The sequence below is a fragment of the Athene cunicularia genome, assembly GCF_003259725.1.
Source record: "Athene cunicularia isolate RWA chromosome 9 unlocalized genomic scaffold, athCun1 chr9_part1, whole genome shotgun sequence".
Lineage (NCBI taxonomy): Eukaryota > Metazoa > Chordata > Aves > Strigiformes > Strigidae > Athene > Athene cunicularia.
The window spans coordinates 646,373-657,999 of NW_020799110.1; positions in this window are offsets into that span (position 1 = coordinate 646,373).

Here is an 11,627-nt window from a genome sequence, read left to right on the forward strand (position 1 = left end):
CGCTCCTCCTCCCGGGAGGGGCCGCCGCGCCGGTGGGGGGCCGGGGGCGCCCGAGCCCCCGCAGCCGGCTCAGCAAAGCCCGGCTCCACAAAGCTCGGCTCGGTGAGGCTCGATAGAACCGCGCTCGGGGGCACCGGGGGCCCGGGCACCGCCCCCCCGGGGTCTCCGGTGCCGCGGCGAAAGTGGGCACAAGAGGAAATCAGGCTGGGATCATCTCCCCGGGGAGGCCTCGCAGATGGGGAACAGGAGGTGGTAACCTGCCATCGGGGGGAGCTCCTGCGTGACCCCTCCAAAACCTGGCTGATGGCACCTTAAAACTGCTGCTCAGCTCACTTTTGGGGGAACGACTTTCCCCTTCAGAGCAAGTCCGTCCGTTCAGCTCCTTATGCTTCACTCAACAGTAACAGCAATAAGCGTGACGGGTGGCGTGTTTCTGCTACGTGTTAGAAAAGGTTGGTAGATACTTCCTAGCTCTCTAATAGCTCTTCAACTGCTAAACTTTACAACTGTCTTTTAATAGATGCTTTTGTTAATTATGCAGTCAGGTTTAGAAGTTAAACACAAATTCTCTAAACCACAGGAAATTTCTAGTACATCACCATTTGCACAAAATTAAAATTTAGGAACTTTAAGGAAAACCCTTGAAACATTCCAGGCCAGGTTGGACGGGGCTTTGGGCAACCTGGGCTGGTGGAAGGTGGCCTTGCCTGGGGCAGGGGGTGGCACTGGGTGGGCTTTGAGGTCCCTTCCAGCCCAAACCATCCTGTGATATAAAAGCATCTTCCGAGCAGCACTGGAAGAAGCCCCGTAGCTTCTTACTCCCCTCTCTGCCCCTTACTCAGCAGCGTTATCTGCCCACACCACATGTACCAGCATTGCTGGGTTTTGTTGGCACCGGAATTTTTCCCACCAGGGCCCGAATGCAGGTGGCACCTCCTGCCTCTGGTGCTTTTCTGTCTTTTCTGTTCCTCAGAGATCAGCGGGTTGGACTCGTGGCGCGTTGCTGTGGCTGGTGAAGACCTGCCAAGATCCCTGTTCTTGCAGAATCAAGAAAGCCAATGAAGCGCTTCACGCTTGTTTCCACACACGCATCAGTGCTCATTCTCTGGGGATGGTGCACTGACAATCACATTTTCACTCCTCAGACGTCTTCCCTCTTGCTTCCACGGGCAGAGCCTACCCCGCTGTTTTGGTGATACAGCCACGTTTTGGGACGTAAACCTGCCCTCTCGTGATGACTGTAAGAAGAGACTGAAACTACAGCGGGTCAGACATTTCTGAAAAAGCCACCACCAATCTGCACGTCAGGTAAAATTGGCATATTTATGGCATTTCAGTAGGCACACTCTGCCTGACCTGGCCCCAGTGTCTCGCCATTGCCTGCTTAGCGCAGCAGCTGACAGTCTTGGCGCGATGCTTTCTCCTCAGAAAGAGGGGACTCTGCTCAATCAGTGTTCTTCCAGGGGAAACAGGTGAGAACAGGCTTCTGGAGTATCTGTGAGAGTCCTTGGCAGAGGTAGCTAAAGTCAGGGAGAGGGATTAATCATATACAGTGAGATTAATTTATTGGAATGGCAAAATAACCCAGACTGAGACTACACGGAAAAATGAAAACTATCCACAGCATGACAGTATTTTTCATGTCAACTAGACCTCAGAATACTTGGGAAAAAGTAACAGAGCCAGGTATTACAGTGGTATTCGCGTGGACACAGGGTGTGTTATTATTTGAGTCTGGTTAGGGTCACTAACAATTATTCTTAAGATTAAAAATGACATTTTTATTTCATTAAATCATTAATAATGAGAAGCAAAACATGAACAATTTAGTGAATTCTTGCACATGAACTCAAAATTGCTTTCTTTTTGCAGGCACGGTTAGATCACTGCAGTGGCTGGCTGATAAATTATTATTTCTTGGACTAGTTTGATGACTAAACATCCTATTATGAGCTAATGCTGTGCTTTCTTTGCAAACAGCAAATGTATAATTGGAGCGATGATGGTAAGATAAATCTAAGAGATAAGATAAAGCCTCAAAAATATCTTTTAAAGGGTCTAAAAAATGATCAGAAAAAATCAAACAAGTGAGGAGGTGATCTAAATCCATAAAGTGACTGTGTGTGCTTAGTGAAGAACAGCATGACTACCTGGTACTTAAAAAAATGAACGTACTCAGAAATTGTGAAATGTGACGGGCTCTGGGGAGTTCAGGACGTTGGTAGTGACGTGACTGTCCGTGTCTGCCAGCGAGAACCTTACCGGGGTGCTGTGGGGCGGCGTTGGTTATCACCCCGGTGGCTGTCTGTGAACCACCGTGCTCTCTTTGTTTGGTTCAGGTGCCCAGAAACGCAGCCCTGCTTGTGCTGCCCGGCACCTGGGCCCTCAGAAAAACAGCAGTCTGGAGTGAGCGCTGCGCTCAGCTGCGTGCTGACATCTTCAGGCGCTACCCTGAGAACAAGGGAAAACTTGAGAGATCCCTCTGTCCCTGAGCCGACTGGATTCTGTTCCCCTCAGCGATCGAGAGAGGATTGCAGGGCTATCATTAGTCACGTTTTCTAAATCGTAATTACAGTCTGAAGGGCAAAGGATGACTTGCTTTCATGAGTAATTTTCTCTCTACTGCATTACTGAGGCCAAGTCTTCTGGGAGTGACACATTCCAATGTAGTTTTTTGTGGGTGTAAACATGAGGTAAAAGACATTTTTTAAATGGTTTGTAGTAGTCTCCATAATTTGTGGTAGAAAAGGGACTGAAGTGTCTCTGAGAACATTTTCCAAAACCACATACTTGAAAATCTGCATTAAAATTAACAAAATACTAATTTAAAAGTACAATGTACCTTGTCAAAGTTTTAAGAAAAGAGTATTGACCTAGGAATACAGTATGGGTATCGTAATTAAAACCCAGCTCTTACTATGCTTCTGAGAAACAGTATTAAATTACAAGAAATACAAAGTTCTCCTTCCAGAAGGTTGCTGAAGAACATGTGGAATATTTTACATTATAATGTGGTTGTGATTTAATGGGGCTGCCTTAGAGAGAATACAGTGGTTCTACAAACCCACGCTGATCTCTCTGCTCTGCTGGCAAATTCTGGCACATGTCTGATCTTAAAAGACACTGCTTTAGATGGAATTCATTATGCTGGGGAGAACCAAGGGAGCTTTTTGTTAAGCGAAACTGTATTGTGGGAAGAAAGCATGGCTGAACGTAAACTCAGTAGTGCTAAGAGGAGGAAAGTGAATGGAGAAAGTACTTTCAAACTGGGTCTTCACAGCAAATCCCCCATACCAGGACCCGAACACGATCTCAGGGGGGGTTAGCAGTTCAGTTCTGTTTACAGGACATAACCAACCTGGTGGAAGCGAGGAGGCAAGGCCCGTTGCCCTGCAGCTCGTGTGTAGAGTCGCTCTTCGAAGCGTAGTTCAGAGCAGGCAGGTCACATTCATCAATTCATGTTTGTGTGGCTTTTGCTGGCATCCAGCTTTCAGCCCCGAGGCTGAGCGGGGTCTGAGGGCAGCTGGACTGGCTGGCAGCGGGGACCCGGGGGACACACCAACACCGGGGGGTCTGCGGGCACAGGGGGACCCGTGTGCTGGGCGAGCGGCCGCGACTTGCCCAAAAGCACCTGCCTGTCCGTGGTGGCACAGGGAAACGACCCAGCTCCTGAGCCCTGGTTCGGAGGTGGTGTAAAATCATCGTTCCCAACCTCAACACCGAGAACTTTAGTCAGGCAAAAATACTTTCCAGTCAAGTCTAGGCCCTGGTGCGGCGTGCTGCTCAGTTTATGAAGTATTTCAGCATTACTTACGACTCCATCCTTGAAGCAAGCCAGGCCTACAAAGTCAAATACACAAAGACTGTTTGAGTGCGCGCACTAATCCACCCTGCATCGGAGTTCATAATTTGGTGCTCTTACTTTGCGGTTCCATTTTTTTGTTTGCTTTTTTCATGAGCAATTCCTTCTTCCTCAGCATGAACGAGTCAGTGCAAAGTGACAAACTTCAGGGAATGAAGTCACAGAGAGCAAATGATGTATGGAAGGAATGAGTCCTCTTTTTTTTTTTTCTTGGGAAATGGGAATAGTCTCACTTTCCAGGCGGCGGGTCTGGGTCTGTGGTGGCCACCCCTGTTGCTGGGGCAGAGTGCTGGTGGTGTGGGGTGGCCGCAGCAGCGACCCGGGCAGGGGGCTGCCTGTGTTCTGTGCACGTCAGGAGCTGTTGCACAAGGCTCCTGATCTTTAGGTGTGTTGTCAGCTGCCTCAAGCAAGTTGTGATGGGGCCGAATCACAAAGCTGGGATCTCGAAGGAAATAGTGGATGATCTCTTTATTTACATGAGTCAAAATTACATTAAGAGGGCAGGAGGCAATTTTAAAGAACACTATACTGACGTGTTTTCAGCATCAGTGTCAGCAAAAGATTTTTTCCATGCAGTTCTAATCTGAATGTACCTGAATGATGTACCCGGTTTCTGTTTGATGATGTTTGCATTTGAATTTGTTCTTCCCTTGCAGATACTGGCCATTCCCTCCCACATGTGCACGCTTTCCTTGTGAGATGAGTCTGGCTGTTTTGCAGACCAGTACTCCGGGTGTCTCAGCTCCTCTCACACAACATTCCCACTCTGCCTCATTTTATACCTCCTTATGCTGTCCCATCTCTCCATATTATGCCAGTTCTCCTTAAAGGCCCTTTGCAAAATGTTTTCGTGTTGTTCTTTTTCTTCACAGCTTCTTGCTGGCCACATTCTTTTAATGTCTTCTTGTGCCAGTGCACTGTATGGTACCAGATCGCGTGTCTGACTGTGTCAGAATCGGATTGTCTTATTGTTTTCTTAAATAGGGAAGTAATAACAAACAAAATATTACAATCTGTGATAAAGCGGTATGTCAGCATCTCTTATCTGTGTAGGAATATGTTATTTTAAATTTGTGTTGGAAAAAGAAAGCTAACAGACATGTACGAGATCTAGATCTATCCAAGAATTTAATTCCCTGTGAAGGACTTGCTTCGCAGGGCTCAAGGCTTTCACTACAAGACAGACACTGCGGAGCTGGAGCACGTCCAGAGAAGGGCAACGGAGCTGGGGCAGGGTCTGGAGCACAGGTCTGATGGGGAGCGGCTGGGGAACTGGGGGGGTTCAGTCTGGAGAAGAGGAGGCTGAGGGGAGACCTCCTGGCCCTCGGCAACTCCCTGCCAGGAGGGGGCAGAGAGGGGGGATGAGTCTCTGGAGCCAAGGCCCCAGCGCCAGGCCCCGAGGGAATGGCCTCAAGCTGCCCAGGGCAGAGTAAGGCTGGATATTAGGAAAACTTTCTTCACAGAAATGATTGTCAAGCACGGGAACAGGCTGTCCAGGGGAGTGGCTGAGTCGCCATCCCTGGGGGCATTTAGAAGATGTGTAGATGTGGCACTTGGGGCCATGGTTTAGTGGTGGACTTGGCAGTGCGGGGTTAACAGTTGGACTCGATGATCGTAAAGGTCTTTTCCAACATAAACAATTCTGTGATTCTGTAAGGCTGCCTACTGTCTCATTTTTCTTTACTAGTCAGGCAGGAGTGGGAATCCGTCAAACCAGACCAGATGACGTGTGCCCAGTGCTGGATTGGAGTCACTAAGCTCCTAGAGCCCTGTACTTTTGTCAAAAACTATTTTCCCTTGAAAGAGGTATGGCTTCTGCTGTAATTTATGTGCAGAAAAACCTGAAGATGTGTCTTGGTGCAATTGCGTCTGCCGGAGTTTTTGAAGCCTGAAAGAACAACTCTGAGGTAAGAGACCAGCCCAGTGCGCGTCTCTGCCGGTACGTCCTGCGACATCTGGAAGGGAGCCCCTGCTCTCACCTGCTTCTCTGGAGCAGGTGCTGTGTAGACCCCTGCCGCCTCCTCGCACAGCGAAATGAGCGCTGGGGCAGTCCTGGGTAAGGCTGGAGGCACCAAATTATGCAGCACTTCCAGTAAAATATTTCTAGTTTCTTAGCTTGTCTTAACCTAATCTTATACACGCCAAATGAAATCTTACATATCTTTATATATCTTAAATCTTCGGAACTGTGCATTTGTTTAGCACTCGGAGTCAGAACCAGGCTGGTATTTTACATTTCAGTGTGGTATTTCCAGTGTACTCTTCAGAGCTACAGATCTCACCTTCTGAGGCTGAGTCCTCAAGAAATTAAGCAAACTGTGCTCAAGCGAATGTGCAGAAAATTCTGCTTTAATATGCGATCTATTCAAGTTCTTAGACATTAGGGAAATGTTTTTGTTGACTTACAGTGTCTCAGCTTACACAGTAAGTCAAAGTAACACATTTTCAGGTAGTCTGTACTGGTTTTCTAAAGCAAATATGTCAGTTTTTAGATGTGGTCGCAATACCTCCAATGCAATGAAGAACTCTGGCATCCGATTGAAGCTTGTGATGCAAATCAGTTCCTTCAAATAAGCTTTAAAGCGAGTGATCTCCTTCACCAGACTGTGAAATACAGGTTACTAACAGGGCAACTAACATAAGGATGATAAGGTTTTGTTAGGGGCTGTCTCAGTGGGTTGTTGGACAGCCTTTGAAAGGATTACATGACTTTGAGTGCCTCGCTGGGAATTTTCAAAATAACACACTTAGGTACAATTCCTCTGTGGCTCAAGGCCATAGTCAGGCCCTTACGTGCCATTGTGATGAATTGGACAAGCTCCCAGCAAAGCATCGAATGATTCTGAAAACACAGTCAGTGGTTCTGTGCTGCTAGTGTGTTTATGCAGGTATTAACACGAGGACTGTGTGTCACACCTGCTGTGTGCAGCGCAGTGCTGTATAGCGCTCCCCAAGGAGCCCAGCAGCACGCTGAGGAAAACACCGAGGACTGAGATTCTCTCCTATGTATAGGCAAACACAGCACGTGCAGGCACACTGCCTGAACCGTTGTGTTTTAGTACAGAACTCTGATAAAGCTTAAAATTTTTTGCTACTTCTGTACAAAGAACAAGCCAGCTGATCATGGGAAAAGAGATTCCACTCCTGTTTCCCAGGGCCAAAATCTCACATCAGTAGTCCTGTCAGAGTTCAGTTCGGTTCCTGTGGAAGTGAACGGCCTCGATAAGTGTCGGAAGTGCATGACCGGCTTCACAGTGCTCCTGGGATTTACGGGTCCTGTGTTCGCTCTTGCTTCTCTGTTACTGCTTAAGAGAAGTTCAGCTGATTCCAGTGAAACTACAGCAAAGTAAAAATCTTGTCGGGAGACAGTAAGGCTCTTTTATATGCTGTTGAGTACGTACAGCAATAGAGAACAGCATCCAGAGTAAACCAAGCTCTTTCAGTTAGCAACAACTACGCTAGAGAGCTGGTCCTTTTAAATATCTTCTCCATTGTGACAGATGTTGCCCGTTAGCATCTTACCACAGAAACCAAACCTAATTGATGCAGATTTTGCCCTAGCAGATTGCTGGGACCAGCTGAGGTTAAAAGCTCCTTTCTGATGGGGAAGTCACCACGTCCTGGCATCCGTGTTGGTTCTTCTCGGCTTTTTAAGATGCTTTGAAAAATGTTAAACAGTATCAGTTGTGGGTGCTGCCCGTCCCGGGGAGCGCTGGCTGTGTGCTAAGTGCTGGTTGCAGGCATTAAAAATGAGCTGCTCAGGTGGGAAGGAAAGGTGGTGTTCCCTGGACAGTCCCCAGCCGCCGGGTGCAGGCGCGGGCAGCTCCTCGCGGGCTCAGGGGGAGCCGGGCGCCTCTGAAATCAGACGGGCGCTGGCCTCTGGCTCCTACAGCCCAGCGTGTGCAGAGTGCTCTGTCCTGAGAAAGGGGCTGGGGGAGGTACGGGGCTGCGGTTTCAGTAGAGTAATGAGACCACAGTTGTGCAGGTGATACCGGCACTCTGGTGTTTTAATGCACGGTTCTGTTCCAAAAGTCACAGATGTCACATTAACACAAAACTAACATTAAGTTAATGTCAGGTTTTGCATTTTCGTTTGCTTTCTCTGCAGGATCCTCGGCAGAGCGCCGTTCCCTGCCGGCGATGCTGACAGGCCTCGCTCTGCCCTCGCAGGGCCCCGCTCTGGCTCTGCCCAGACGGCGCCTCCATTCCAGGCTGGGCCTCAGGCCGGCTGTCCCCATCCTTGTCCCTGTCTTTGTCCTCCACCCTGTCCTTGTCCTCGTCCTCACCTGCCGGCCGCTGGCCCGGCCCGAGCGGTGCCCCACGCCCGCGAGCTCCGGGTTCCCGTTGTTCCTCCGCGCAGAGCGGGAGCCGCGCGGGTGTGCTCAGCGGTAATTCATCTCGGCTGGCTGGGCCGGGCCGGTGCCGGGGTCTGCGCGGGGTCTGAGCTGCCGGGGACTCCCACCGGCCGCCGCGTTTGAACTCCGTCCCGCTCAGATGACACAGGCCCCATAAATCATCCGCGGAGTTGGCAGCCACATCAAAGGCTCCCGCTTGGTGCATTTAGTACAGGCACGCAGATAATAACCTAGTCAGTGAGAAAGAGCGAGCTTTTCCTGCCTCGTGGAAAGCTGTAACATCTTTCTCCTTCACCTGGGTGGTTATTAGAGATGGGCACGAAGAGAGGGATCATCTGTCACTCGAGTTTAGAGGAAAAGCTTGTTTGAAACTCCGTGTGCCTGGGGAGAATCTGCTGTCCTCGTTACCGGAGCGTGTCCTCCGACAGGGCAGTTGGGTGTTTGATCCGCAGTGACACGCACCATCAGCAGCTCCTGTGCTTTCCGTGAGATCTTTAATCTGTCAGACCACCTCGCAGGCAGAGATGTTAACCTGCAAATCTACTCCAGCAGCAGATGAGCAGAAACGCAGATACTCCTGTTAAAGTAGTATCGCAGGTGCAGAATGGATGTTTTCAGTGCTGTTCTGATATTGCCTAGGGTGGTTTTCAACGGCTTTAATTTCAAAGGCAGCACTGGAATCAGATTTGCAGGTCTCTGTGCTGCGTTCTGTAGGTACATTGTGAGGATACTTCATCTGGCATGTCACTGTTTCTCGATGGCCACTACACATCATGAATTTACACACATAGCATAAGGCAGCAAGTTTTCTGGTTGTGTTATTAAATGCACAAGGATGATAGAATTGTTTTAATGCATTTGAAGAAGCAGCTGTCATGTCTCGTTCACTTGCTCTGGAAAGGTGTTTGAGCAGCATGCAGTGGAAACGAGCTACCAGGATGAACACAGGAGGAACTTCAGGGGCCTTGGCTGTAAAAGAGGGGAAGATAGCTCCGCTGATACAAAAAGGTCAGTCAAATTCAGCGACTAGATTGCACAAACCTTTGCCGTACTGCATAGATAACCACACAGAGACTCTCAGTCAGTTCAGGGTCAGTCTGTAGATCATGCTGGTGCCTGACTCGGTGGATGTCCGTTCTTGCAGTTCTTAGTTCCTGCTGCGGTGGCCCGATGCAGTAGATCATTTAGTGCCTTTGCCTTTGAGCAGAAGCTGTGGCTGGGCTGTTGTCAGGCTCCTGTGGGTTCAGCATTGCCGGGGCCAGTCATCATCAGGACAGGGCCAGCCATAATAAAATGCTCATAGGAACAGTGGGATATTCTTTTATCTTGAAACATTAAACTAAGCTTGAATCTGTAACAATCAGAACATGCCTGCGTACCAGTTTTTGTGCTAATTCATAGGTTGAATATCCTGTGCTCTTGCTGGCTGGATACTGTCCTCCTTTTAGCTGACCTTATAGTCATTCTTCTCCTGTTACCCAATACTGATGGAGTCACATAAACCTGTGGATTATTTTTTTTTTTGCTTCATGCTGTGAACTGCAGAGACAATGCTTTATTGAAACCGGTAAGGCTTCTGGTGGTGAATGCTTGTGGGTTGGATCCCGGAGGGCAGGAAGATTGGGTGCACATTAGACAACAGTTCTGGTTCCTTAGGCTGGGGTCAGTACCCATTTTTTGGACCGATGGGTGGTGGGGGACAGTCACTGCGCTGGAGCTCTCCAGGGGGAGTAATTCACTGCTGCCCTTCCTTTCCCGTGCACGAGTCCCACAAAAGGCTCTCCTGGCAGCCCCTGAACCTGCGTGCCTTCCGGCAGTGCCGAACCGTGGCTGCCTTCACAGAAATAAAACGGGAGGAGGACCAAAAAGTTGAATGATCGTAGCTTTATAAAATGTCAACGAGATTAGGTGCGCAAACAGAAATAGTTAAATACTGCAGCACAGATTTTCCTGCATTTTGTAAGTCTTTAGGCCTTGTAAATACCCTGGGGTTCTGTCCCAGCCTCCAGTTTTAAAAACTGACAGTCTTACTGTTCCGCTAGCTGTAGGTGTGGCTGTGAATTGAGAGGCCTTGACCACCAGGAGGCATCAGCTCCTGCCGGGCAGTACACGGCGGCTCCTGCGGAGAGCGAGGGGTAAGATCAGTTTAAAACCCCTGGTTCTTGATTTCTTTTATCTATCGTAGTGCTCTGGGTAAAGCCCCACGTCACCACACTGTAAGATTAACTAATAAAATGATGTAATCACAGTTCCTCTGATGCAAAAGTGGTGTGAATAAAGATACATGATTAAATATGTGAGTAAATAACATCTTTAATGGTGTATCAGTGGGAGTTGGAATAGCATAAGTGTTTAATAGCTGATACCATCTTTAACCATTTTACAATTACTAATTATAATTAGCCAGTGTCTTAGGTAAAAATGAGTGAGCCTGAAGGGCACCGTGTTGTTGGGTACAAATCTAGAAGCCTTCAGAACCTGTGGGTATAGGGCAGTGGTGAAATGAAGGTGTTCTGGGAGTTCATTAACGAGAATTTTGAAACGTGCCTCCAGCCAATTGAAAACACACACAAAGCTGATGCATGCCAGGGATAACTTTTGCTTGTGATGAAGTAAGAATTTGCCATCTCGTGAAGGTGGCCCCGCACACTGACCCTTAATTCAGCTTTAAGTACCCGAAAAACCAAACTGAACGTCCCCAATACAACCAACAAACCAACCCCCCTACTCTCCACCCAAACGGGCAAACAGAGAGGTCTGGGTAGAAGAAACGGGGCATGGTTGGTTATTTCCAAGTTACAGATGAGAGTGTTTCTGAATTATGTTTTATTTACCAGTTATAATTAAGTATAAATTTTAAAAGGGAAATGCTTTCAAATCGTGAATGCTGGCTCTTTAGATCTCAGCTGCAGCCTTTCCCCTGCACAGCTGATGGGGTTTGCTCTCAATTTGTCAGCATGCTTAATTAGCCAGAGAACTTCATTGTTTTCAGGTGTTAGAAGGGTGAGTCAGGCTGTGCCTGGTGTTGCACACACAAACCCACGGGGGCTAGTTAAAGGTAAGCAGAGGCTCAGACCCTCTCTTTGGTAAGGTCTAATGTTGTTCTGTGCTCTGTTCAGTTCTGTAGTTCTGAGGCTCGTGACTGAAGACCAGCAGGACATGCGAAGCCTTACAAATGGAAAAAGTCTTATTTGGGTCTTTTGAGTCAAGGTCAATCCCAGAAAATCAGAGGTTTCTGGGCTGAAGTATGAGGAGGAAGGAAGAGAAGATGCCTCTTCTGCAGGTAAGAAAGCCCGAGCCCTACGCCAGGACGTGCTTGTTCACAGTATAGGCAATGAGAATGATTTTAGCTAATACACATTATTTTGCTTGCTGAACTTGCCATGGGGGGCTGTGTAAAATCAAACCCG